Source organism: Coregonus clupeaformis, unplaced genomic scaffold (assembly GCF_020615455.1).
Source record: "Coregonus clupeaformis isolate EN_2021a unplaced genomic scaffold, ASM2061545v1 scaf2786, whole genome shotgun sequence".
NCBI lineage: Eukaryota > Metazoa > Chordata > Actinopteri > Salmoniformes > Salmonidae > Coregonus > Coregonus clupeaformis.
Genome location: NW_025536240.1, coordinates 52,522 through 64,792, shown reverse-complemented (window position 1 = coordinate 64,792; position 12,271 = coordinate 52,522). Strand labels below are relative to the sequence as shown.

The 12,271-nt window shown below is 44.0% G+C and overlaps 1 pseudogene; it reads right to left on the bottom strand.

Annotated features, from left to right (window-relative positions):
• Positions 1–11,732: 11,732 nt before the first annotated feature.
• LOC121565591 lies at positions 11,733–11,908 on the bottom strand (annotated as a pseudogene).
• Between the last annotated feature and the right edge of the window lie 363 nt (positions 11,909–12,271).

Sequence of the window (12,271 nt, the reverse complement as noted above, 5' to 3'; positions counted from 1 at the left end):
AGACCACCACCACTAACACCCCCTGCAGCTGTTCCCCAGCAAATCCGAATCCAAGTACTTCTTTGCCGCTCACCACAGCCTCTATTTGGGACTTTTGATCCATTTCTGCAGTACAATTGAAAACCATTGCTATAAAAGCTAAAAACCCCACCCTACTGAAGCACAGATTCCCACTATGGTCTCTGTTACTCACAGGAATCCCCACCATGTACCCCCTACCACTCTCTTCACTGCTTCTCAACAACACTTTCTGTACTACTGTAACCCTGAGCAACCTCAATCTAATAATAATATGCCATTTAGCAGACGCTTTTTATCCAAAGCGACTTACAGTCACGTGCGCATACATTTTTACGTATGGGTGTCCCGGGATCGAACCCAATGCTAAGCAAGCGCTATGCTCACCAATTGAGCTACGAGAGAGCATAGAGGACCACAATCTGCTTTCCCACCTGACACCCGATCTCCAGCCCGTTACACCCACAACTAACACACAGAACTTTCCACCGATACCACACAATTTTCACCTCATGCCCTCCTGCACACTGTCACATCTAGGCATCCCACGCCTACACACTGCTGCAACAGGCCCATAAACTTCACAACCTAAAACACGTAGTATTTGACGGAACAAAAATCGCCCACAGGGATAAACTGACACTTCCTACCTTGACCGTATCTGGCAGAGACTATGCACAAACATCCAGCATGACAGATAATGTATTCTCTGTTTCCCACACGCTCTACACCGGATCTACGCCTCACCAAACGGAGGGCGCCACAGACACCTGGAATCTTCCATTTCAACTGCACATCCTCAACACTAAACCAACCTATCACTACCTGCCACCCTGTTCCGGAGAGCACTCAAGTCACAATTCCTGTCTCTAATCACGTAATCAACGCAGCTGGCCTCTGGAGCAGAGGAGAAACAATAAATCATCACGAGACCACCCAGCTACCCTCACCAACTCAACAGTCCCCAAACCTCTTCTCCACCTAACCAGACACCACATATGGATCCATTCTCTAGCTACAAATCTTACTCCACTGGGCCAGAACCTCATCCTTATCATCCTTGGAACGAGGCCCGAACTCTGAGTTCTCACCGTAGGTAAATTCATCCTCAGTCCCACCAGGTTCCATCCTGAGCACTGGAGGATGTTATTCATACACAGACGATAACCCCCCCCACCACACTGCTTCCCTCTACACTCAGCTCCTTCTCAGCGGCCATCACTGCACCTGCCACCACAGTTAAGTAGTTTTAAATTGACACAATACCTAGCCATCAAAGGTTGCAGCTAGAGATGACGCGCAAGGAGCTTGCAGAGATTTAGTTGTTTTGCATGATGTCTACTTTGAGTGATAATTAGAGTTTTATAATCTGAGAGGAAATAGAGCCGAATATTGCTAAAAGTCACGCCTAGGAAAGAAGTCTACCGAAACACAGACATTACTCTAAGTGTTTCTAAAATGAATAAAAAGGAAATGGAACCATTTCCTGTTTGACCGTAGGTGTTTATGACACCATTTTTGCAAAATAAAAAAAATAATAAAAAAAATGTATTCAGACTTTACTCAGTACTTTGTTGAAGCTCCTTTGGCAGCGATTAAGCTTGAGTCTTCTTGGGTATGACGCTATAAGCTTAAGGCATACCTGTATTTGGGGAGTTTCGCAGATCCTCTCAGCTTGTCGGGTAAGATGGGTAGTGTCGCCGACAGCTATTTGCAGTTCTTCGTTCTTTGCTCCGTCTTATCTTTCCTCGATCCTGACTAGTCTCCCAGACCCTGCCACTGAAAAAACATCCCCAAGCATGATCTGCACACCACCATGTTCGCGGTGGGATGGTAAGCCAGGTGATCCACAGATGTGACGCTGGGCATTCAGGCCAAAGAGTTCAACTTTGGTTTCAGATCAGACGAGAGAATCTTGTTTCATGGTCTGAGAGTCCTTTAGGTGTCTTTTTGGCAAACTCCCAGCGGCAGTCGGGCCTTTTCATGAGGAGGGGTTCGGCTGGCACGCTGCATAAAGGCCTGACTGGTGGAGTGCTGCAGAGATGGCTGTCCTTCTGGAAGGGTTGTTCTATCGCCACAGAACTCTGGAGTCTGTCAGAGTGACCACCGGGCTTCTTGGTGACCCCCCTGACCAAGGCCCTTCTCTCCGGATTGCTTAGTTTGTCCGGGCGGCCAGATCTAGAAAAAAGTATTGTGGTTCCACACTTTTTCCATTTAAGAATGATGGAGGCCTTTTTGATCATATCCTTGGACTAAAACGATTGACACTGCCTAACATCATGTGCAAAAGCCTTTGGGTAACGGAGAGGCTATTCAATTCTGATCTTTGATACTTTTTTCTGGTTTATAAATCCGGATCACGGTATACTACATTAACGCTATACGGATGGGGCCATATAGCTAACTTGCCAGCTACTAGCAACAGACCCTGTGCTGTGGATCATCTACCACTATTTTGGACTGTCCATAATCTGTAACGTTAACGCTAGTCTCAGGCTTCACTAACTAGCGCTACTGTTTTAGGTGGAGCTATTTTGTACTTCAAATAAATACTCGCGATATTTCACATATCATACTTGCTAGAGAGGCCTTTTGTTGTGATATTTAGGCTACTATAGGCTACTAGCAAAAGACCCTGTGTTGTTAGGATAGATTTATGTCTGTTTCTTCCAACAGATCTTTACATATTTTCCTCACTACAAAATATTCCTCAGGGTCCTTGTGGTTACTAAACATATTTTAGATATGCCTTTATGCTATAGCTTATTCCATGTTTACATCTTTGGTTAAATGACTTCAAATGCTAAACTTAAATGTACTTAGTGGAATGTCTGTGTGAGTTGTAAACTATCCAAGCTTAAAACAGGTTATTACTAGGCTTAAACAACTTCATTCATCTATTGTGTTCCTACAAGAAACTCACTTGTTGAAGGATGAGCTACTTAAAGTATGCAGGAGATGGCACGGGCAAGTAATAGCATCCTGTTTCTCCTCTCATTCTCATGGTGTTATGGTTTTAATTCACTAATCTGTTCTGTTTCAAGTGGATACTATGATAACTGATACAGCTGGTAGATACATTTTGATAGAGGAAACTCTTTTGAATGAGCATATTAATCTGGTTACTGTTTATGGTCCTAATGATGATAATCCCAAATTCTTTGAGAATGTATTTCTTGTGTGATGTCACGAGAGGCTGTGTCCTGGAGGGACGTTACATCCTAGGGTGGCTGCAAACCAGACAGCTATGGCTCCATCTGCTGGTATGGTCGGGAACTCCACCCTCTATGGCCAATCTTCCCACGCAGCTGAAACAAATCAGGAGCTGATGAGCTGAAGGTTTGGGGAAGGGAAGAGACACACTGAGGGGAGTGTGTGTGGGGTGAAGAAACACAGTCTCCAACCTGGGCTCTCTGGAGGACAAGAGTGCTGCACGTCCACTTCCATGAGAATATAAGGATTTGGGAGAGTACTCTACCTTTGGGAAATACTCACCTTTGGATATATGCACCTGTGGAAATACGTGAGAGACATTTGGAAGGACTTTTTTGCTGGGTTGGCCACTAGCTGCAACGTGACTACAGTAAGGCTGGGGAAAAGTTATCTGAGCGAGTGAGAATTATGATTTTGGATGTGGAAGAGACATCCCTGAACTGTTAACCCTTAAAGAGCCACCAGAGAACAGAATTGTGTTATACTTTCGTTAGTTTCCCAAGACCTTTAATAAAATCCTTGTTTTGGTTGAACCTGGTCTCCTTGCACTACTTGAGCAATCCCGCTGAAGCTGTGTAGCCTCCGATGACATCACAGATGGTGGAGAATACGGGCACGCCGCGTTAATAGTGCATGTCAGAGGAGGATACCAAGGTTTGATCACCCAGTTTTCCAAGTTGGCCGTAGGCTCCCCGCCGACTGAAATGGAGGACATATTGAAAGCCCTTGTTGCTGGCCAGCAAGCCCAGATGCAAGCAAACGTGGCTCTCTTGGAGGAGCAAAAGAAAGCCAACCTTCTGAAGGCAGAGGAAATTGCAGTTGCAGAGACAGAGGGTGGTCCAAAATACCCGCCCAATAAAGGCAAGTGGCTTTATATCTAAGATGGGAGCTACCGATGACATTGAGGCATACCTGCATGCATTTGAGGCCACGGCCACTAGGGGAAGCCTGGCCCAAGCAACAGTGGGTTGGTCTGTTAGCCCCCTTTCGACCCGGGAAGCGCTGAATGCTGTCCGGGACCTGGGCTCCCGACCAGGTTACTGACTATGATGCCCTGAAGTCTGAGATCCTCAGCAGATATGGACTCACAAAGTTTGGTATGGCCCAGCGCTCACAGCTGGACCTTCCAACCAGACCAACCTCCTCGGCGCAGATGCATGAACTTGTCCGACCGCAAGGAAATGGCTGATCCGCAGAGGAATACAGCAGCGGGCGGTGGTGGAGGCCAGTTGTGGTGGATCGTTACCACTGCGCCCTGCCTTATGAGGCAAAACGGTTCATCAGTCAACAGGCCTTGACCACGGCTGATCTGACCGTGGAAGCTGTGGAAAAGTACCAGGCCACAGCGGGAGATGCTGAATGCTTCGAAAAGACCCCAGGAGTGCGGCCCCACCACAAATGGGAAGAACCCGTCCAAAGGACCCCAAGGTCTCGAACCCAGCCACGTCAGGATTTATCCCGGCCCAGGGGAGCCAGAAACCAGGCGGGTCCAAGAAGAGTACACCGGGAGGGGGAAACTCGACAGTGTTACCGGTGTGGGGAGATGGGACATATCTCCCTGGCAGTGTGGGAAACCAGCCGAGGAACCTATGCCCATGCGGAGTCCTCCAGCTCAGCACCCACACACCGCTTTGCCTCCCTCTTGGGAGTCGTAGATGGCGCCCCAGATCGACCCCCCACCGCCCGGTAACTGTGAATCACCATGATGTGGAGGCCTTACTGGATTCTGGTAGCCGGGCCACCCTGGTGCGTAAGGATTTGGTGGGCCCAACGTGTCTGACCGGGAAAGTCCTCCCAGTTTCCTGTGTCCATGGGGACACCAGAGAATACCCCATTACTGAACTTACAATGACCAGCACACGGGGAACCACACACGACGGCGGGGGTGGTTGATTCCCCTCCCCGTCCCTGTCCCAATTGGACGAGACTGCCCAGCCTTTTACCCACTCTGGAGAGAGTCTCAGGAGAGGATAACCCGGAGTACCTCGAAACGGAGAGGCAAGACTCATCCTGGGAAGGCTCCGGTGCAATCCTCCATTACTCACTCCCGCCCGGGCTCTGATAGGGATGGCAGGTGCCCAGACCGACACAGAGACGGAGCTACAGAATCTGGACAAAGAACTGTCTGGTCTGAAGGGGACCGCTGAGAGGTATCGTTGTTAAAGCAACAGTTAGACATGAAGACAGAAGAGTTAGATATCCTCCAGGCTAAACTCCAACAGAGCTCCTTCCATAAGCAACAGGAGGAGCTGGAGAGGCTGCGCAGGACCATCGAGGAGTGTGAGGAGACCCTGCGCAGTAGTAAGGAGGTCCAGAAGAAGGCAGAGGAGAAGTACAAGGTGTTGGAGAACAAGATGAAGAATGCGGAGGCAGAGAGAGAGAAGGAACTGAAAGCTGCTCAACAGAAGCTAAACTCTGCTAAAACCAAGGCTGATGCGTTCAGTAAGAAACTCAAGGAGAGACAACAGGAGGCTGAGTCCCTGGTCCTAGAGTTGGAGGAGTTGAAGAGAGAGCAGTCTGGCAAGCACCACGGCAATCGCGGACGCCCTCTCCCGGCGTGATGCCTTCTTCGCTGCCTTTACCCCGACGAGGACGTCGGTCCCGAGGAGGGGGGATGTGTGATGTCACGAGAGGCTGTGTCCTGAGGGACGTTACATCCCCCTGAGGTGGCTGCAAACCCAGACAGCTATGGCTCCATCTGCTGGTATGGTCGGGAACTCCACCCCTCTATGGCCAATCTTCCCACGCAGCTGAAACAAATCAGGAGCTGATGAGCTGAAGGTTTGGGGAAGGGAAGAGACACACTGAGGGAGTGTGTGGGGGGTGAAGAAACACAGTCTCCAACCTGGGCTCTCTGGAGGACAAGAGTGCTGCACGTCCACTTCCATGAGGAATATAAGGATTTGGAGATACTTACCTTTGGGAAATACTCACCTTTGGATATATGCACCTGTGGAAATACGTGAGAGACATTTGGAAGGACTTTTTGCTGGGTTGGCCACTAGCTGCAACGTGGACTACAGTAAGGCTGGGGAAAAGTTATCTGAGCGAGTGAGAATTATGATTTTGGATGTGGAAGAGACATCCCTGAACTGTTAACCCTTAAAGAGCCACCAGAGAACAGAATTGTGTTATACTTTCGTTAGTTTCCCAAGACCTTTAATAAAATCCTTGTTTTGGTTGAACCTGGTCTCCTTGCACTACTTGAGCAATCCCGCTGAAAGCTGTGTAGCCTCTCGTGACATCACACTATTGATAGCTTCCATTCCTGGTAAAGTCCTAATGGCAGGGGACTTTAATTGCACTCTTGATCCTCATCTAGATCGCTCCTCTGGTTTAGACACTTCCCACTCGCAGAGTAGAAAGAAATTACAGCATTTAATTCAGGACTTAAAACTATGTGAACCTTGGAGGACTCAGAACCCGAGTAAAAGGGAGAATTCATGTTCACATTTAAATCATATTCTCATGTAGACTACTTTTTAGTTTCTTGCTCATTGCTTCCCAATGTAGCAGGAAATGGATATGATACTATTGTTTTGAATGACCATTCCCCTTGTGTGATTATTCTATAGGGATACAAAACTAGTAAAAGTATCCTCTTGATGGCGTTTGCATCCCAGATGGTTACAGGACCCAGACTTCTTATTACGTTGGAGTGCATATAGATGTTTATTTGACATTGAACACTGACCAAACGTCAGCGAGTACCAGATGGGAGGCTTTCAAAGCACATATTTGAGGGGCAAATTATACGTTTTACCAGTTTCAAATCTAATAAATCAGAAAAATGAGAGACGGAGAGCAAAATTAGAGAATTGGAGGGAAGCTTTTGGATAACTCAGTAGAAGTAAACAAGGAATGATTTGGTCTTAAAGCTCAGTATGAAGAACTTCCCACCTCTAAGGCTGCAAACACCCTTAACTAGGCTGAAACAGTCCTTCTATGATCAAGGTGAAAAACCTGGTAAATTGCTGGCCTGGCACATTAAGAAGTAAAATTCAGCCTTTAATGCAATTCATAATTTACAAGGACAATTATCAATGGATCATGTAGAAATAAACCAAACATTTGCTTCCTACTACAACACACTTTACAACTCTGAATCTCCTGAGAACTGAACTAGTCAGGTCTTGATTTTCCCTCTACTTCAGAAGACACTAAATTGGATCTGGAAAAGGAAATTGGATGGTGTTGAAATATCTGATGCTATTTTCTATATGAAAATACAGGTGTGCCAAGCTTGTAGCGTCATACACATTAAGACTTTGGCTGCAATCACTGCCAACGGTGCTTAAACAAAGTGCTGAGTAAAGGGTCTGAATACTTATGTAAATATGATTGTTCAGTTGTTGTTGTTTTTGCTTTGTCATTATGGGATATTGTGTGTAGATTGATGAGGGAAAAAAACTATTTAATCAATTTTACAATAAGGCTGTAACGTAACAAAATGTCAAAAAAGTCAAGGGGTCTGAATACTTTCCGAATGCACTGTATATAGACAGGTGTGTGCCTTTCTCAAATCATGTCCAACAAACTTAGTTAGATAGAACCTGCTCTTACCGTGAGAAACAGATTTCCCAATCTTCTCCTCCTCTTCTTCATCTTTAATGTTGACATTCAGCTCCAGTGTTTGACTGCAGTCTTCCAGCTTCACTGATGCCATCTCTGGATCCTGCAGTAAACTGGGTTCCACTGTCACAATCAGGACCCAGTGACTGTAGGTTTGGACTCAGTGTGGAAGGAGAGAGGCAGGCTGGCTTTTGTCCTCACTGTTGATGTTACCGGCCTCAGACTTACCTGAATCGGCCAGTAGTAATAAAGAGAAACAGATACAAAAAGTTATTGTCTTGACAGTTCTGGCACTTTCTTTATACTCTAAAAATATTTTCACACTTTTTCTTGTTCAATTATCTAATTCAGTGCTTGAATTGGACTGAAATAGGTGCTAATACTCATTTTGGGTGCCGGTACTGTTTATATTAAAGTGCAGGGAGCTCCACAATACTTTGAGCTAATACCTAACCTATAGTAGATAAATGCATAAATGACTCAAAAACCATTTAGTACAAGGTTACAGTTTGTTTTAGACAGCACTATGTGCTAATTTCCTGAATAACCTTGTCTTCACTGTATTACTTCAATCAAAAAACAATTGGTTTTTCATGTTCACACCACAGCAACATTTATTGATAAAGACTGAAACTAGTGAATGTGTCTGAATATTAGTACACATGTAGAAAACTGATAATCATTACATTCAGCTTCAAAACAGTAGTGCGACCGTGAAATTGTCTCTATCTGATGCACCCGCACTGTCCTCACTGAAGTCTGTTGACGCAGACCGAGAGTAGCCGCCATTTTACCAGCTTGGGAATTTTACTCAAAACCATTAATATGCTAAACGAACACAGAAATCTCAAATAAATTGATTATTTATCAAATTACCATGAGAAAAATTATGTACATCCACTCAGACAAACCCAAAGTCTCTAGCTATGTGACTTGTAAAATAGTTTTTATCCGTTCTTCACTTGGTTTGACACAAAAATAACACATCAAACCTTTACCAAACGTGATAATACCTTAACGGATGTGTTACCTAGCATGGTATGACATGTTCTTTCGACATGATAAAGTTTAAACGTGCTATGACATACCTCTAGTAATAAATAGAAACGGACACAAAGGTTATCTTCTGGACTGCACAGTTCCGCGCTTTTTTATTGTGAAGAATGGTGCCGCCTGCCCGGAACTTCCTGTTCCCCAGTGCCACAGTGCAACGGTCCGTGCATTCCGGGAGATCAGATTACAACATTTCATTAAATTACTAAAAAAGTGTAAACTGTAGTTATTTATTTCCCTTTATCGTTTATTAGGCTAAGCATGATCTACATCCAAATAATTTCTCTAGGGTTGGAACCGGTTCAGGGAACAGAACAGAAAAATAACGTTAAAAAGAACCGAAACTAAAGTGTTCTATACTTTTCAGGAACAGCAGTTATTTTAAAAGCATGTAATCCAGGTAATAACCTTATTTTACTTTCCGGGTATTTTTCTCCAGTCCCACAAAATCGCAACAAAGCTCACTCTAGAAACGTATTCCAGTTTCTGCCTGCCAGCTGGAATGGAAATATTTGCCAGTGGGTGTACGTGTGGAAACTACCTGCTCCTCCCCTATGAAGCATAGGTTACTGTATCCTACTGACAACGTTACAAGCATGATTCAGACATTAGGGAGATATGTTTAATTTGAGAAGAATGGATGAACTTTTTCAATGCTAGTTAAGGATACTATAGTCACCACGTTTCACATTGGATTTATTAACGACATAAAGGTACGACCTGTTTTTAATTATAGTGCTACACTGCACTGCACAAACAAGGTTGTTAGCTAGCTAGCTAACACTGCACTGCACAAACAAGGTTGTTAGCTAGCTAGCTAACGTCTGCTCTGGTCCAACGTTAAACCAACTCTGAAGTTCACACTTTCAAAGTTCCTCCATAGAAGCCGCTCCTCCGTAGGTATAATTCTGTGGGGCTAATTCTGATAATGCAGGTCATAACACGATGCCCAGCTCTTCAAGGCAAGCTTCCTCTATCCTCTAACGAGCTTCCACACCCGCAAAATGTCGCACCACTGTGATTGGCAGCACAGTGTGCTCTGAATGATTTTCTTATACAGATACTCTGTGGTGTACTAGTGTATTTATTCTCCCACTTGGATGTCACTTCCACAAGCTTTAAATTGAGGGCCAGGTTGTCAGGATGGGTAATGTACTGTACACATTAATTACAAGTACTCCTAAAGATACACTTCATTTTAACTAGCTAAATCCGGTGTAACAACTAGTAATTACATTGTACTTGGCTAATATGACATGTACTATGCTTTGAAATAGTGTATTATTCTTCATCTGGGATTTGGTTTGTAAATGTATTATAAATGTATTTAATATATGTCTGATCAGGCTCAGGTAGCATCAGGTTTGTATTTTCATGCTGATCAAAGCTCTAATCAAATCCAGACATTTATAAGCGTTATAATGCTTTTGAATGACACTTCCGGTTTTGGGAAAAAATATCGGCTTACCCGGGAGAAGAGTGATTTAATCTCGGGATGGAACATTTGTATAATACCGAGGAAATATTAAACCCTGATGCGCATACCAGTTGATTCACAAGACACCAACTAAGTAACTTGCATATACGGTATCTTCATTAGGCCTAATGGCATTTCATGTCCATGATAGGAAGTTTGTTGTAGTGACTCAGTAAGGCTAATTGTAAAAAGTAACCCTCTGAAGTGCCATGTTTGTACAGTTTATTATGTGGAGGAAACATTTAGGCAGCCAGACCATACACCAGGACGCTCCGTAGGCCGCACTGTAGGCCTAGCTCTTACTGCAGTCCAGTGCCATGGACATCTTTGAAGTTTGGCCTCTAGTAATTTAGGACGGCAACTTTATGAAGGCCTCTTCACCGTGGTCTTATAGTACAAGGCTCTACAGACATGTAAAATAAAAACAGGCTATTTTTATTGTTCATATTATTTGCGTTGATGATGTATTGAAGTCAAGTGGTTCAACATTCAAATGAGACGGTCAGTGGAACACTTGCGCCACCAAGTGGAAAATTTACATTTACATTTTAGTCATTTAGCAGACGCTCTTATCCAGAGCGACTTACAGTTAGTGAATACATATTTTTTTATACTGGCCCCCCGTGGGAATTGAACCCACAACCCTGGCGTTGCAAACGCCATGCTCTATCAACTGAGCTACATCCCTGCCGGCCATTCCCTCCCCTACCCTGGACGACGCCTGGGCCAATTGTGCGCCGCCCACGAGTCTCCTGGTCGCGGCCGGCTGCGACAGAGCCTGGATTCGAACCAGGATCTCTAGTGGCACAGTTAGTACTGCAATGCAGTGCTTAGACCACCGCCACTCAGGAGTGGCGCAGTGGAGAAAATTGCTCAGTTCTAACGCTACCAGAGATATTTGATATAAGATCAAATGTTATGTCAATATTATTATCTCTAAATTGATTCCCCCACCCGTATTTCATATATTATTATTCCGATTTAGCTGTTAATCTGGATTTAATTTATAAACGCTTTCTGTCATTTCCGATTGGAGGGCAGATGACCACGTGACTTACGAACCTACCAATGTGTTACTTTGTAACAGTCAAAAGTGGTTATTCCCAACGTTGATCAACTCCCAATCTATGCCAAGATTTTTTTAAAGCATTATCACTGTACCATTTACACCCTGTATCCTGTGCATGTGACGAATAAACATTGATTTGATTAGATGATTAACGCACCATTCACATCAGCTATCATAGTCAATATAACAGTGACTGACTTGACCATCACTTAGCCATCATTGACATTGAGATGAAGATGGTCAAACGTGAAAATATAAAATACATTGTGATCCTAATGGAATATAACAAAGCAATTCTGTTGTCTTTGCCTGATTTATCTTTACAATGACAGGGGGTGCACCGTTCCTGGAGGTACTGCAATACCAGGTCGATGCGTGGAGTGGACGGAGAAGCCCTATTCCATCTCCCTGTCAAAAATCAATTTAATATATGGTCCCAGATAGGGGACGTATCAGATATTAAACTGATAAGAACAGATTTTTTTTTGTATTTTTTTGAAAAATATTTTTTTTTTCATTTCACATTCAAATACAAGTAGAAATTCAGTGCATAACGTTGTACATAGCATGGATTTACAAAAACAGTACCTTAACCGTATCAAAAAATAGCAAAACTCCTAAAAAAAGTGCTGTTCTGAGAACCTGACCAGCTAAAAGGCCTACATTCAAGAGAAGCATGTAAACAATTGCCTCTAACAATCTCCCAAAGCTGATCTTTCAAAGGAATAAAAACAATTATAGAAATAAAAACAACACATATATCAAAGGGAACTCTGAATAAACCTCAGTGTATATCAAATATTTACAAAGGGGCTTAGCCTACATTTCAATTTACATGACAGAATACAGTTATACATAGGCCTATATAT